The sequence below is a fragment of the Triticum aestivum genome, chromosome 4D (assembly GCF_018294505.1).
Source record: "Triticum aestivum cultivar Chinese Spring chromosome 4D, IWGSC CS RefSeq v2.1, whole genome shotgun sequence".
Taxonomy (NCBI): Eukaryota; Viridiplantae; Streptophyta; class Magnoliopsida; order Poales; family Poaceae; genus Triticum; species Triticum aestivum.
In genome coordinates this window covers 215,858,200-215,875,859 of record NC_057805.1, presented here as the reverse complement: position 1 = coordinate 215,875,859, position 17,660 = coordinate 215,858,200, and positions in this window count along the sequence as shown.

The window sequence follows — 17,660 nt, the reverse complement described above, 5'->3', positions numbered from 1 at the left end:
ACAAGAGGTTGGAGTGGATGAAAAGTTCCCTAAGAAAACTAGTACAGGTGAATCCAAAGGAGAAATGCTTATGGATTGTAACCATATGGATCAAGCAACCAATATGGGGGGGGACATATATGTACTGAAATCCACCAAAAGAATCCTTCAGAAATCGGAGTACATTGTCATTATAAACTTGGAAAAAGGTGTCACAAATTGAAGTCCCTTATGGTTAACATTTAACAGGAAAGGAACATCACGTCGATATATAGCTTCTCTAGGCACCGAAAGCATCTCAAGAAACTGACAACTTGCTCTAGGTTGGGGCTGATAGATTCTAGTGCCAAGACCTTCACTGTGCGTAGTTTCAGGTTCAAGCTTGTCGGAATCATTTTCTGGATGACAGACGAACATGCATCTTCAAAATTAGGAATAATGTTAATTTCTAGAAGCAGAGGTAGAAGGCGGCTGTTGTACCTGAACGGGTGTGGATCCAATAACAAGTTCGGAGTATTTGTCAGACGGGTATCCCACCACTGTTAATTTTGGCGCAAAATGACATTGATTCTTATTGGACCTTCTTGATCAACAACAAGTAATCTCTCAAGTGCAGGTGTGTCCTCAATGACCATATGTGGTACACATCTTGTGATGTCTTCTTGCCGCACAAGCAACACACATAAATAGTCCGGAGAGTCATGGAGGTGATGTGGAAGCTACTCAACCCATTGATCACCCGAAGACGAAGGTACTCGAGTGCAGTACAGCCACGGAGCAGGCGCTCCATGTCACTGTTTGGGAGGCAGACGGCGATGAGCTCGAGGTGCTTCAGTCGTGGTAGAATAAGAGTGGGCGCGTCATTAAGGGGGATGGCAGTTCCTAAACTTGGCGACACGCAGCATGGGCGCGAGGCGGAGCGTGGACGTTCGCAGCAAGAGCATATGCCCATCATCAAAAGTGAGCTCCTCGAGCTGATCTAGGGCGGGGGATCGGAACTAGTCGTCAAGCTTGGATCGGTCCTTGCCGTTGGAATGGAACTTGCCCATTGTAAGGCCTCTGGTTGGGCCAAGGTGACTGCCGAGGATCTTGGCAAACACATCCAAACTTTTGCGATAGCCATGGCAGAGCTCGTGGGTGTCGATGAGGTCGAGAGGGGTGGTGTTCCATAGGGGGCGCCACCATCGAGGAAGGACGGTTGTCCATACCCCATATTTGATTGGGAGGATGGAGATGATGACTGTCAAGATATCATCGGGGAGGGTCCTGATGAAGTCTAGGCTTACTGGAGTTGCTTGCGGTTCTTGCTCACCCCGCCTCCGCTTGTTGGCAGCCCCGTTCTCCACCGCCGGAGTCTCCCTATTAGCAGCGCTTTCTGATAGAAGTGGGAGTACATAGAATATTGAGTTAAAACATGGCAATAAGAAAGTGTATTGGTAACTAGAAGTTATTAGGTAGGAATATAGTAAGAAAATGGAATAACAATTGGTTGCTTAAATACTATACAATTAATTTGATATTGCTGGGTAAGTCAACATGCAGATACTTGAAAAGAAAACTTACTTCAAACAAAGTCTGGATGGATGATATCGTCGGGGAAGTTAGCATATATCTCATGACCAGGCTCTTTTATGTGCAGTGCAATTTTAGTGCCAGCTTTCAGTACATAAAACTTAGAAATTTCTTTCCAAAGGCTAGTGCCAAAATAGGAGTCACCACGTTCATCAAGTCTTACGGTAGCAACGATTGTAAATCCATGGTTTGTGTTCAGTATGACATCCCTGCAGTCTTGATTTATGTAAAGGGAAAGATTGTGCACTACAAATTCTGTTGCATAGCAAGGGACGCGCTGCAGAAAATGGTAGGATTTTTTTTAAAAAAATATTTTATCTCAGATATAAGAAAACATAACCCATTACGTTGTCTTCCTTGTCCAACATCAACTCTTTAGCGTGTCATATTTTAATGAGTGCTCCCAATCATAAAAGATGTCGATGATAATATATTTATATGTGAAACCTCTCTTTCTTTAGTACTTCCTATTAATTGCAACGATGACCAAAGCTATGTTTGCCAACTCTCAACAATTTTTAATCATCATATTCTTTCTATGTGAAGTCATTACTCTCCATAAGATCAATATGATCTCTTTGTTTCTTTTTATTCTTTTCTCTTTTCTTTTATTCACTCAAGATCATAGCAAGATAATCAAGCCCTTGACTCAACACTACTCTTTATTATATAGCTCACGGACTCGATGACATAGAAAGATCATAAAGCAAAACTCAAAACTAATCATACCAAAACATTATTCTACTAGATCAAGATACTACTATTAGGATCGAACTTAAGAAAAAGGGTAAAGATAGGAGTGTGATGGTGATACAATACCGGGGCACCTCCCCCAAGCTTGGTAGTTGCCAAGGGGAGTGCCCATACCCATGTGATTATGTCTCCTTTGTTGGTGAAGAAGGTGGAGGTGATGATGGATAGTCGCACATCGAGCGTAAGAGGTCCTCCAGCTTGCGGATAATGCCCTTGAGTGCAACGATATGCTCCTTCAACAAAATATTTTCACGTGTGAGATACTTGTTCTGTATACGAGCTAACTCAATCATCTTGAAAGCTTCGATCTCAGTTGGGGTAAGAACATTGTGATCAAGTTGAAGGATGTCTCCTGCTGCCGGAGCTTGATCCCCCGTGGCCTTCTTGATCCCTTCATTCTTGTTGATCTCCATGGGTTCTTCCCTCTTCAGCTCTATCTTCATTAGCCAAGCATCGTTGTCACCATTGTTGGAGGAGGGGGACGACATGATGCCTGGCCTTGACAACCCTGACAGGAAGCAGCTCGAAACAAGAACAGAGGATATTTGCGTGATAGAGGAGTCAAAACCTTCGGGAGATTATATAATGAATTTTTACCGACCAAAATACGTATCGTGCAAGAAAACGGAGTCAGGAGAGCACATGAGGTGCCCACGAGGTAGGGGGCGCGCCCAGTAGGGTAGGGCGCGCCCTCCACCCTCGTGGGGCCCTGGTGTCCTTCCCGGACTGCTTCTTATTTTTTATTTTTAAATATTCCAAAATGGAGAAATATTGCCTTTAGAACTGTTTTGGATTCGGTTTACTTACCGTACCACATACCTATTCCTTTTAGGAGTCTGAAACGTTCCGGAAAGTGTCCCTTATGTATTCCTCCGGGGTTACGGTTTCAATAACATTGGTTTCAACATTTATGGGATTACCTGAGATATAATGTTTGATTCTTTGACCGTTCACCACCTTCGGATTTGTGCCTTCGAAGTTGTTGATTTTTATGGCACCGGAACGATAGAGCTCCTCGATAACGTAAGGACCTTCCCATTTAGAGAGAAGTTTTCCTGTAAAAAATCTTAAACGAGAGTTGTATAGCAATACATAATCACCTACATTAAACTCACGCTTTTGTATCCTTTTGTCATGCCATCTTTTAACTTTTTCTTTAAACAACTTGGCATTTTCATAAGCTTGGGTTCTCCATCCATCAAGTGAGCTAATATCAAATAACCTCTTTTCACCGGCAAGTTTGAAATCATAATTGAGCTCTTTAATAGCCCAATATGCCTTATGTTCTAGTTCGAGAGGTAAGTGACATGCTTTTCCATAAACCATTTTATACGGAGACATACCCATAGGATTTTTATATGCAGTTCTATAGGCCCATAATGCATCATCAAGTTTCTTGGACCAATTCTTCCTAGATCTATTGATAGTCTTTTGCAAAATTAATTTTAGCTCTCTATTACTCAATTCTACTTGACAACTTGACTGAGGGTGATAAGGAGATGCAATTCTATGATTAACATCATATTTAGCAAGCATTTTACGAAAAGCACCATGAATAAAATGTGAACCACCATCAGTCATTAAATATCTAGGGACTCCAAACCTCGGAAAAATAACTTCCTTAAGCATTTTAATAGAGGTGTTATGATCGGCACTACTACTTGGAATAGCTTCTACCCACTTAGTAACGTAATCAACAGCAACTAAAATATGTGTATATCCATTAGAGGCAGGAAAAGGTCCCATATAATCAAAGCCCCAAACATCAAATGGTTCAATAACAAGTGAATAGTTCATAGGCATTTCTTGACGTCTACTAATATTACCAATTCTTTGACATTCATCACAAGATAAGACAAACTTACGGGCATCCTTGAAGAGAGTAGGCCAATAAAAACCAGATTGCAATACCTTATGTGCAGTTCTATCTCCAGCTTGGTGTCCTCCATAAGCCTCGGAGTGACACTTGCATAGGATCTGTTCCTGTTCATGCTCAGGTACACAACGTCTAATAACAGCATCTACTCCTTCTTTATAAAGATGTGGGTCATCCCAAAAGTAATGTCTCAAAGCATAGAAAAACTTTTTCTTTTGTTGGTATGTAAAACTAGGTGGTACAAATTTAGCCACAATATAATTAGCATAATCAGCATACCATGGAGCAGTACGAGAAGCATTTATGACATTTAATTGCTCATCAGGATAGCTATCATCAATAGGTAGTGGGTCATCAAGAACATTTTCTAACCTAGACAAGTTGTCTGCAACGGGGTTCTCAGCTCCCTTTCTATCAATAATATGCAAATCAAATTCTTGTAGCAAGAGAACCCATCTAATAAGTCTAGGTTTAGCATCTTTCTTTTCCATAAGATATTTAATAGCAACATGATCCGTGTGAATAGTTACTTTAGAATCGACAATATAAGGTCTGAACTTATCATAAGCAAATACAACTGCTAAGAATTCTTTTTCAGTAGTAGCATAATTTCTTTGAGCATTGTCTAGAGTTTTACTAGCATAATGAATAACATTTAATTTCTTATCAACTCTTTGCCCTAGAACAGCACCCACAGCATAATCACTAGCATCACACATAATTTCAAAGGGTAAATTCCAATCAGGTGGCTGAACAATAGGTGTAGAGATCAATGCTTTCTTAAGTATTTCAAATGCTTCTATACAATCATCATCAAAGACAAATGGTATATATTTTTTGTAATAAATTAGTCAGAGGCCGAGAAATTTTTGAGAAGTCCTTAATGAACCTCCTATAAAAACGGGCGTGACCAAGGAAACTTCTTATACCTTTGATGTCCTTGGGACATGGCATCTTTTCAATGGCATCAACCTTGCTTTATCAACCTCAATACCTCTTGCAGAAACTTTATGCCCCAAGACAATACCTTCATTAACCATAAAGTGGCACTTTTCCCAATTCAAGACAAGATTAGTTTCTTCACATCTCTGCAAAACTCGATCAAGGTTCCTCAAGCAATCATCAAAAGAGGATCCGTAGACGGAGAAGTCGTCCATGAAAACCTCACAAATCATTTCACAAAAGTCAGAGAATATAGCCATCATGCATCTTTGAAAGGTAGCAGGTGCGTTACATAAACCAAAAGGCATACGTCTATAAGCAAAAGTACCAAAAGGGAAAGTAAAAGTAGTCTTTGATTGATCATTGGTTGACACAGGTATTTGAGAGAAACCAGAATAACCATCTAGAAAGCAAAAATGTGTATGTTTGGATAATATTTCTAGCATTTGATCGATAAAAGGTAAGGGGTAATGATCTTTCTTAGTAGCCTTATTTAATTTGCGGAAATCAATTACCATCCTATAACCTGTAATAATTCTTTGCGGAATCAATTCCACTTTATCATTAGGAACTACGGTAACACCTCCCTTCTTAGGGACACAATGGACAGGACTTACCCACTGACTATCAGCAACAGGGTAAATTATACCTGCCTCAAGGAGCTTTAATATTTATTTTCTTACCACTTCTTTCATCTTAGGATCCAGCCGTCGTTGATGATCACGAACTGGTTTGGCATCTTCTTCCAAATTTATTTTATGTTGACATAGAGTGGGACTAATGCCCTTAAGATCATCAAGAGTATATCCAATAGCAGCACGGTGCTTCTTCAAAGTTTTCAATAATCTTTCTTCTTCATGCTCTGAAAGGTTAGCACTAATAATAACAGGATATATCTTTTTCTCATCAAGATAAGCATATTTAAGAGTATCAGGCAACGGTTTAAGCTCAAACACGGGATCGCCCTTGGGTGGAGGAGGATCCCCTAGGATTTCAACAGGCAAATTCTGTTTCAGGATAGGTTCCTGTTTAAAGAATACTTCATCTATTTCCCGTCTTTCATTCATAAACATATCATTTTCATGGTCTAGCAAATATTGTTCTAAAGGATCACTAGGAGGTACAGCAATAGAAGCAAGACCAATAATTTCATCCTTACTAGGCAATTCTTCTTCACGGTGTTGTCTACTAAATTTAGAGAAATTAAACTCATGAGACATATCACCTAGACCGATAGTAACAACATCCTTTTCGCAGTCTATCCTAGCATTAACGATGTTCAAGAAGGGTCTACCAAATATAATGGGACAATAGATATCTTGTGGGGAACCAAGAACGAGAAAATCAGCAGGATATTTAGTTTTCCGACACAAGACTTCAACATCTCTAACAATTCCCATTGGCGAAATAGTATCTCTATTGGCAAGTTTAATTGTGACATCAATATCTTCTAACTCAGCGGGTGCAATATCATGCTTAATTTCTTTGTATAAGTCAATGGGTATTGCACTAGCACTAGCACACATATCACATAAGCCATGATAACAATGATCTGCTATTTTAACAGAAATAACAGGCATGCCTACCACAGGTCTATGTTTATCTTTAGCACAAGTTTTGGCAATTCTAGCAGTTTCCTCACAGAAATAAATAACATGCCCATCGATATTATCAGACAAGAGATCTTTAACAATAGCAATATTAGGTTCAACTTTAATTTGCTCAGGAGGTGTATAAGTTCTAATATTGCTTTTACAAACCACAGTTGAAGCTTTAGCATGATCCTTTATTCTAACAGGGAAAGGTGGTTTCTCAACATAAGAAGTAGGAACAACAGGATCATTATAAGTGACATTCTTTTCTTCAACTTTAGTAGGTGCAGCTACTTTTACTTCTATGGGAGGATGATATTTAAACCACTTCTCCTTGGGGAGATTAACATAAGTAGAAAAAGATTCACAGAAAGAAGCTACTATCTCAGAGTCAAGTCCATATTTAGTGCTAAACTTACGGAAAACATCGGTATCCATAAAAGATTTAACACAATCAAACTTAGGTGACATACCTAACTCCTTACCTTCGTCGAGATCCCAATCTTCAGAGTTGCGTTTAATTCTATCCAATAAATTCCATTTGAATTCAATAGTCTTCATCATAAAAGAGCCAGCACAAGAAGTATCGAGCATGGTGCGATTATTATCAGAAAGCCGAGCATAAAAACTTTGAATAATTATTTCTCTTGAGAGCTCATGATTGGGACATGAATATAACACTGATTTAAGCCTCCCCCAAGATTGACCGATGCTTTCTCCTTCGCGAAGCCAAAAATTATATATATAATTGCGATCACAATGAACAAGATGCATAGGATAAAACTTCTGATGAAATTCCAATTTCAATCGTTTGTAGTTCCATGACCCCGTATCATCACATAGCCTATACCATGTCGATGCGTCTCCCTTCAAAGATAAAGGGAAGACCTTCCTCTTAATAACATCTCCGGGTATACCTGCAAGCTTAAATAATCCACAAACTTCATCCACATATATTAGGTGCTCATCAGGATGCTTTGTTCCATCTCCTGCAAAAGGATTAGCTAGCAGTTTTTCTAACATACCCGAAGGAATCTCAAAGTGAATATTTTCATTTTCATTTTCAGTAGGTTCAGTAGGTTGAGGAGCAACTCTTTGCTCTACTGGTCGGGGTGAAGATACCCCGAACAAGCCCCTCAGAGGATTACTTTCCATAGTAACAAGTGACAGTAAATTTCAGCACACTATATAAATTTTTCCTTACCAAATTCCACCTACCAAAGGCGCTTCACTCCCCGGCAACGGTGCCAGAAAAGAGTCTTGATGACCCACAAGTATAGGGGATCTATCGTAGTCCTTTCGATAAGTAAGAGTGTCGAACCCAATGAGGAGCAGAAGGAAATGATAAGCGGTTTTCAGCAAGGTATTCTCTGCAAGTACTGAAATAAGTGGTAACAGATAGTTTTGTGATAGGATAATTTGTAACGAGCAACAAGTAACAAAAGTAAATAAAGTGCAGCAAGGTGGCCCAATCCTTTTTGTAGCAAAGGACAAGCCTGGACAAACTCTTATATAGAGAAAAGCGCTCCCGAGGACACATGGGAATTATCGTCAAGCTAGTTTTCATCACGTTCATATGATTCGCGTTCGGTACTTTGATAATTTGATATGTGGGTGGACCGGTGCTTGGGTGCTATTCTTACTTGAACAAGCATCCCACTTATGATTAACCTCTATTGCAAGCATCCGCAACTACAACAAAAGTATTAAGGTAAACCTAACCATAGCATGAAACATATGGATCCAAATCAGCCCCTTACGAAGCAACGCATAAACTAGGGTTTAAGCTTTTGTCACTCTAGCAACCCATCATCTACTTATTACTTCCCAATGCCTTCCTCTAGGCCCAAATAATGGTGAAGTGTTATGTAGTCGACGCTCACATAACACCACTAGAGGATAGACAACATACACTCATCAAAATATCGAACGAGTACCAAATTCACATGACTACTAATAGCAAGACTTCTCCCATGTCCTCAGGAACAAACGTAACTACTCACAAAGCATATTCATGTTCATAATCAGAGGGGTATTAATATGCATATAGGATCTGAACATATGATCTTCCACCAATTAAACCAACTAGCATCAACTACAAGGAGTAATCAACACTACTAGCAACCTGCAAGTACCAATCCCGAACTTAGAGACAAGAATTGGATACAAGAGATGAACTAGGGTTTTGAGAGGAGATGGTGCTGGTGAAGATGTTGATGGAGATTGCCCTCTCCCGAAGAGAGGAGCATTGGTGATGACGATGGCGATGATTTCCCCCTCCCGGAGGGAAGTGTCCCCGGCAAAACAGCTCTGCCGGAGCCCTAGATTGGTTCCGCCAAGGTTCCGCCTCGTGGCGGCGGAGTCTCGTCCCGAGAGGTTTCTTATGATTTTTTTCTGGACGAAAGACTTCATATAGCAGAAGATGGCCACCGGAGAGCCAACAGGGGCCCACGAGGCAGGGGGCGCGCCCTGGGGGGTAGGGCGCGCCCCCCACCCTCGTGGACAGGTGGTGGCCCCCCTGACGTATTTCTTCCGCTCAGTATTTTTTATTATTTCCAAAAATAACTTTCGTGGAGTTTCAGGACTTTTGGAGTTGTGCAGAATAGGTCTCTAATATTTGCTCCTTTTCCAGCCCAGAATTCCAGCTGCCGGCATTCTCCCTCCTTATGTAAACCTTGTAAAATAAGAGAGAATAGGCATAAGTATTGTGATGTAATGTGTAATAACAGCCCATAGTGCAATAAATATTGATATAAAAGCATGATGCAAAATGGACGTATCATACATCATTGCGCAATTACTGTTTAGCTTCTAATATTAACCTGGTGCTTTTAGGTACATATGTCATTGGTAAAGATCCGCGCTTCGACCTTTTCTGCGTATGGGGCAATGAGATATCGATGAACCAACATCAAGTGAGGAAGCTGATAAAGATTGTTAGTAAAATGGGTCAAAAGATGGAAATTAAACAATTTTTTACACTTTATCCAAGACAACAGCGAACTGCAGGATGGTAAGTAAGAACTATGCAGCTTTCTTTTTAATGCCCATAATGAGTTGTGTTAGATGACAATGTCTGAATCTTTTTCCTTTGCAGTGGTCCCCAAAGCAGTTTACTCAAGATTACCTCTCGAACTACATGATTGGTGGGCATGCAAAGGTTAAAGTATTTCTACCAGAACACGATGATTATCTAGATGTTTTCATGAAGACCGTAAAGTATGGGCGGTTGGCCATCACAAGGGGTTGGACTAGAGTCGTGTGTGCCTTCTGCATGGAGGAGGGCACAATATGGGTATTCCGCTTCACCTTGTTCAGCAACCAGAATGTATTTCGCCTCTTTCTTTACCGTCTTTAATAGTACAAGTATACAACTGTGGTTCATCTTCTTTATTTGGTTCTTATGTAATTCTTGAACATATGTACCTATGAATCGAATAATGCATTGGTTGTTTGAACCTGATGGATATGAATAAAGCTATAGCATACATTCAAATTCAAATCCGGTATAGTTTGAAATAGCAGCAATTAAATTACGGTGAAATTATGCTCTCCAGGTCGTTATGGCACACATGGTTGGTAAAATACAAACATTTGCAATATACACCATACTCCGACACGGTTCACAAAGAGGAAATGTGTGCAAGCATGCACACAGTTGCATGTCAGACAATATCGCAAATGGTGCGGGCAAACTAAACGTTTGTGATAGTTGCCTTATCATACATGATTCGCAAACATGAATAGTTTCTGATGAAGTATGCGTCGTAAACATTGCACCACAGAATAGTGTGTGCGATAACTGTCGTGTAAAATGATGTTACACGGTCCGACGTTTCGTAATCCTGTCCGACACACGTAGGACGATTAGCTAATCTTCTTAATTAGTTATCGCATACGGTTTGGGAAAGCGAATGTGTGTGATTGTCTACTTATCATACTCGCTACTTGTTTGTGCTCGCATTGCCATCACAGTCGGTATTTGGGTCATGTGGGAAGGACCCCCCCCTATCGCCCACACTCACTTGGCGACGGTTCCAAATGCCATTGCAGAAAGGGGTTAAAAACCATTTGTATAGCACCTCGTTGTAGCAGTGTATACTCCTTATAATCTAGAATGGTCTAAATCTCTTTATTTAATCCACCCATAAAACATGCAAGCATAGCTTCATTATCCTCAACGATACCACATCTAATCATGCCAGTCTGTAATTCCAGATAATACTCCTCTACAGATTTTTTTCCTTGGCACGTGTCTCAAAATACTCAAAAACCCTAAAAATAGGATAGGGAAAAAATATTTTCACCAGCCGAAATTTTGGCCTAAAAACTGCCCGGGCGTCTCCACTCGTTTTTTTAAACCTACTCAGGCAAGGAAACACGAATCGGAAAATAGATGGATCTCGAAAACAAACCGAATATGAAAAGAAATCGGATTGGTGGTGGATATATGATGGTAGCATATAGCAGCAGTGGTGGTATACGGCAGCGGTGGTGGTATATGGTAGCGGTGGTGGTATATGGATACGGATCGATGGTGGTATATGGATACGGATCGGTGGTGGTATATGGATTCAGAGCGGTGGCGGATAAGTGGTGGTGGTACATGGCAGGAGCGATGATGATGCAGCTGCGTGACAACTTATGACCAGAACTTGAAACTCTAAAAGACTAGACGCTAAGACCAACAACTTGACACGACGATGCAACCGCAAATTCAACAAAGCGAAATACTTAAAAGACTATGCAAAGGCTCAAACTGGTTCAGATATGATGAACTAACCCTAATTTTTTTGTGGCTTTTTCGTGGACTGTAGGTATGAAGAACAGACTCAATCTAAACTACGAAAAACTGTAAAATCTCACCAAGCAACCTGGAAATCTGAAACCACTTGATAGAGACAAAGGTGTCCCGTCTTTTGATGAGAAAGTGATTGTTGTTTTCTGTGGGAGTAGACTTTGATGATCCAACTATGAACGTGTGAGACGTCGCGCCTTAGCAATTGCTAAACCAACTTCCGAGGGTTATTGACCACGCCGGAGCACGATCAACCTGACCACGAAGGTCTATTTCCTGCAAGCAAACGAAGAACAAGCAAGAAACTAAGATTGCAATCTGGATATTGCGAATATAAGATGAAAGCTTTATTGATCAAGGTAGGGTTCTGTGACGTCTTGGTCTGGTCGTTGAACACAAACGAAGTACGTGAAGTTGCAGCTATGGCAAACTTTGAATCTAAACAAAACCCAAAGTCTAAACGGTGCCCTAAGTGGTGTATATATGGAGGAAGAGGAGGGATTTCGTGGCCCTTGGAGGAGGGGTCCGAAACCAACCCTATCTCTTGTTTCCCCACACATACGGACTCCAAAAATAGCCTATACTCAAGTATTTCAAAATTACATGGGCCTGGCCCAATAATAAGGTGATGCAGCACCTATAACAGCCTCTAGACGAAATTTATGAAGTGGCATCTTCTATATTTCGTCCAAGGCTTCATGCACTCATTATGGTGGCTTCAAAGTCCTGAAACCATCACTTGTAACTCCGTTCTTGTTCCCCTTGCGCATGCCATCATATCCATGCTTGATCTTGCTCCAATGTTCATCCTTCTTGTCCAAGCTAGGCCCTTCATTTGTAAGCAAGACAAATGTACCCAATTTAGGCAGCATCAGATTCTCATGAACATTAGAATCATTACCAAGAAAAGAAAGTACCTAATAATTTAATTGGCGTGCGCGAGCTCTAGTAATTGGTCAAGTATGTATAGAAGCAGGGGCTGTGGGTGTAACAATGGTATTAATGTCCTCATCAGTTAGGAATTCGCCAGTGTGAATTGCCTACAGTGAGGAATATGATAGCCCTCAGGAATTTGAGAGCTCAAATTTCCGACTGTTGTTGTGCTTTGCGCCAGCTGTCCCAAATATCTTATCCACATAACGGTCATATCATTAGGGGCATTTATGTCTTATCATGTTGGGCTGCGCCCCGGCTATAAATACCCCCCGTCAACCACTAGCTGGTTGGCTGCTCTCAGAGAAACTGACACTTGTCACTTAGAGCATCCCATCCTCCGATGACTTTGAAAGAAAATCATCAGTGAGGAAAAACCCAAAACCCCAACACCTAAAACCCAAAGTGATCGAGCATCACTGAAGAGATTGTTCCTATGTGGAACTGACGCTTGTTACCTTTCAAGACTGTGCATCTTCCAGACGGTTAGGCGTTAAGGTCTAGAGCATGCAAGAGGAATTTTGGATCGCCGAGTGACCAAGTCTGTGAAGGTTTGGAAGTCACCTAAAGACTTACCATGAGTGATTGGGCGAGGTCTGTGTGTCCTTAGCTCAAGGAGAATATGGTAAGGACTGTGTGTCTTGGGACTGTGTGTCCTTTGGTTTAAATACCAAGCCGCTCCAACCAGACGTACAACTACCACAGCAGTTGGAACTCGTCTACCAAATCACTGTCTTCACCGAGCTACTAGTTCTATTTCCTCAACCCTTTCATTTCCTCGCTCATGTCTTGATGAAAATGATCGTTACTATTTGAAGACTTTGACTGAAGACTTTCTTAATTTCCTCAATCCTATTTCTTCAGTCACCTTGTCTTCTGCCTGCTTATCCTGTTTACACGCTACCTGTGCTCCGTGTATGTTTCATTTCATCATGATGACTATGCTACTCTCTTGTTATGTATGCACCCGAGTAGTTTATCCGCTGCTTGTATTTCATCACTTAGCAAATTCCTCAAGTAGGATTTCCTCAGTTACGAATTTGTAAAAATCGCCTATTCACCCCCCTACTCGCTATAACGCACTTTCAATACTTCCACTAGTTCAATCTCTAAACAGTGCTAACTGATACGTCTCCAACGTATCTATAATTTATGAAGTATTCATGATGTTATTTTATCATTCTTGGATGTTTTACCAACATTTTATAGTAACTTTATATCATTTTTTGGACTAACCTATTGACCCAGTGCCCGGTGCTAGTTGCTGTTTTTTGCTTGTTTTTTACATCGCAGAAAATCAATATCAAACGGAGTCCAAACACCGCAAAACTTTTTTGTGGATTTTTTATGGACTAGAAGGAACCCAATGGGCCAGAGCTGCACCTGGGGGTGCCCCGAGGGGGGCACAACCCACCAGGGTGCGCCAGGCCCCCCTGGCGCCCCCAGGTGGGTTGTGCCCACCTCGGTGGCCTCCCGCACCCCCTCTTTGCACTATAAATTCCCAAAATTCCGAAACCCATCGGGGTTAACCTAGATCAGAAGTTCCCCCGCGGCAAGGCTCCGTAGCCACCGAAAACCAATCTAGACCTGTTCCAGCACCCTTCCGGAGGGGGAATCATCTCCGGTGGCCATCTTCATCATCCCGTCGGCCACCACGATGAGGAGGGAGTAGTCCTTCCTCAAGGCTGAGGGTTTGTACCAGTAGCTATGTGTTTAATCTCTCTCTCTCTCTCGTGATTTCTATCATGGGCTATGTTAATATAGTTGGATCATATGATGTTTCTACCCTCTATACTCTTGTTATGATGGATTCAATCTTTACCCTTTGAAGTTTTGTCTTCTGGGATTGAATATTCAGAGATGAGAACACATGATATATGTCTTGCAATATGAATACTTGAAGTGACAATTGGGGTATCTTATTGATTCACTTGATATATGTTATGGCATTCAACTCGCGGATTTCCATGGTGATATTGGGGTAATCTATGCATAGGGGTTGATGCACGTTTTTCTCCGATGAAAATTTTGGGGTCTCTTTGTAGTTCTTTGTCTGGATTGAGTATTATGAATATGAATTTGCTTTAGTGTTATCTTATTACGAACTCTTGATTTGATTGATCGGAAAGAATAGCTTGCGTTATTCTAGTACGAACACTAGGATAGATCGAACGGAAAGAATAGCTTTGAGTTGGTTTCATACCCTACAAACAACTTCTATCTTTTGTTCTCCGCTAATAGTAACTCGGGAGTGATTCTTTATTACACTTTGAGGGATAATCATATGATCCAACTATGTTATCATTGTTGAGAGATTGCACTAGCGAAAGTACGGACCCTAGGCCTTGTTTTCAAGCATTGCAATACCATTTTTGTGCCCTTTACTATTTGCTACCTTGATGTTTTTATTTATTCAGATTATAAAAATATATTTCTACCATCCATATTACACTTTTATCACCATCTCTTCGCCGAACTAGTGCACCTATACAATTTGCCATTGTATTGGGTGTGTTGGGGACACAAGAGATTTCTTGTATTTGGTTGCAGGGTCGTTTGAGAGAGACCATCTTCATCCTACACCTCTCATGGATTGATAAACCTTAGGTCATCCACTTGAGGGAAAATTGCTACTGTCCCACAAAACATTGCGCTTGGAGGCCCAACAAGTGTCTACAAGAATAAAGTTGCGTAGTAGACATCAAGCTCTTTTCTGGCGCTGTTGCGGGGGAGGTTAGGAAAGCGGCACTCAAATCCCGTCAACGAAGCTCTTTTCTGGCGTTGTTGCCTGGAAGGTGAGTGCATGAAGGTATAGCTTTAGATCTTGTAACTGAATCTTTAGTTTCTTGTTTTATCACTAGTTTGGTTTATAAAAGAAAACTACATAAAAATGGAATTGAGGTTGCATCATATTATTGATCATCTTTATAATATCTTTCTTGAAAATGATGGTTCGGAAAATTGTGATCAATTGTTAGAAGAAGAAGTCAATAAAATGTTTGGCACAAAATATTTGAATGATGAGCATGGTTGCAATGTTGTTAGTACAAATTCTTTGAATATCCATGATGCTAATGATACGCAAAGGCATAAGCTTGGGGATGTTATGTTTGATGAAGATGATATTTTTAATCCCCGAAGTTTTGTTGAGAAAATTTATTATGATGAAAGCATGCCTCCTATTTATGATAATTATATTGATGAAAGTGGATTTGGAGAGGCCATGACTTTATTTAATGATGATTCCACTATGTTGGAAGATTTCACGATTGATTATGATAAAAAAGTTGCTACCTATGATGATTATGGTGATGACATGTATGCTATATTGAATAACGATAACCATGAAACTTGTCATCATGATTTTAATTTTCAATCACATGATAGTTATTTTGTTGAGTTTGCTCCCACTACTATTCATGAGAATAAATTTGCTTATGTGGAGCGTAGTAAAATTTCTATGCTTGTGGGTCATGAAAAGAATGCTTTATGTGATCGTTATATTGTTGAATTCATTCATGATGCTACTGAAAATTATTATGAGGGAGGAACATATGCTTGTAGGAATTGCAATAATATCAAGTTTCCTCTCTATGTGTTGAAAATCTTGAAGTTATGTTTGTTTTGCCTTCCTATGCTAGATGATTCTTGTTCCCATGAATTATTTGCTCACAAAATCCATATGCATAGGAAGTGTTTTAGACTTAAATGTCCTAGTCATATGCTTCATGATGCTCTCTTTGTGTTTCAATTCTTTACTTTTATGTGAGCATCATTGAAATCATCATGCCTAGCTAAAAAGGCATTAAAGAAAAGCGCTTTTTGGAGACAACCCAACACTTTTACCTACTGTTTTTGTGTTTTAACATGATTATGCTACTGTATTGATCATGTCTTATTGCTTTGTTTCAATAAAGTGTCAAGTAAAGCCCTTGGGATCATGTTGGGTGATAGTTGATTTGACCCTGCAGGAAAAACAGAAACTTTGCGCTCACAAAAATGGGTCCCATTTTTAACAGAAGAGTGATTTTAAGTTGATTCTTTTTGCAGAAGTTTAATATACAAATTTATCACGTGGTCAAAAAAATCGTAAGTTTTTGAGTAGCAGAAGTATAGTAGTTATCCAGATCATTACAGACTGTTCTGTTTTTGACAGATTCTATTTTCAATGCATAGTTTGCTTGCTTTGTAGTTTCTATGGCTTATATTGCTCAATATAAGTTATGGAAATGATATGCTACAGTAGGCATTGTGTGAGAACAATTATGAATCTTGTTTTTGATAGTACCAAAGTGAAATGGTTTGCTCTTCATCATACTAACCTATCTCACGAAGTTCCGTTAAGTTTTGTGTGATTGAAGTTTTCAAGTTTTGGGTGAGATATCGATATGAGGAGAATAAGGAGTGACAAGATGTGACGCCCCCGATTCAATCGTACACTAATCATACACGCAAACATGTACGATCAAGATCAGGGACTCACAGGAAGATATCACAACACAACTCTGAAAATAAAATAAGTCATACAAGCATCATAATACAAGCCAGGGGCCTCGAGGGCTCGAATACAAGTGCTCGATCATAGACGAGTCAGCGGAAGCAACAATATCTGAGTACAGACATACGTTAAACAAGTTGCCATAAGATGGCTAGCACAAACTGGGATACAGATCGAAAGAGGCGCAGGCCTCCTGCCTATGATCCTCCTAAACTACTCCTGGTCGTCGTCAGCGGCCTGCACGTAGTAGTAGGCACCTCTACTGTAGTAGGAGTCATCGTCGATGGTGGCGTCTGGCTCCTGGGCTCCAACATCTGGTTGTGACAACCAGGAAGAAATGGAAAGAGGGGAAAGAGGGAGAAAAGCAACCGTGAGTACTCATCCAAAGTACTCGCAAGCAAGGATATACACTACATATGCATGGGTATATGTGTAAAGGGGCCATATCAGTGGACTGAACTGCAGAATGCCAGAATAAGAGGGGGATAGCTAATCATGTCGAAGACTACGCTTCTGGCAGCCTCCATCTTGCAGCATGTAGAAGAGAATAGATGGTAAGTTCACCAAGTAGCATCGTATAGCATAATCCTACCCCAACGATCCTCTCCTCATCAACCTGTGAGAGAGCAATCATCGGGTGGTATCTGGCACTTGGAAGGGTGTGTTTTATTAAGTATCCAGTTCTAGTTGTCATAAGGTCAAGGTACAACTCCGGGT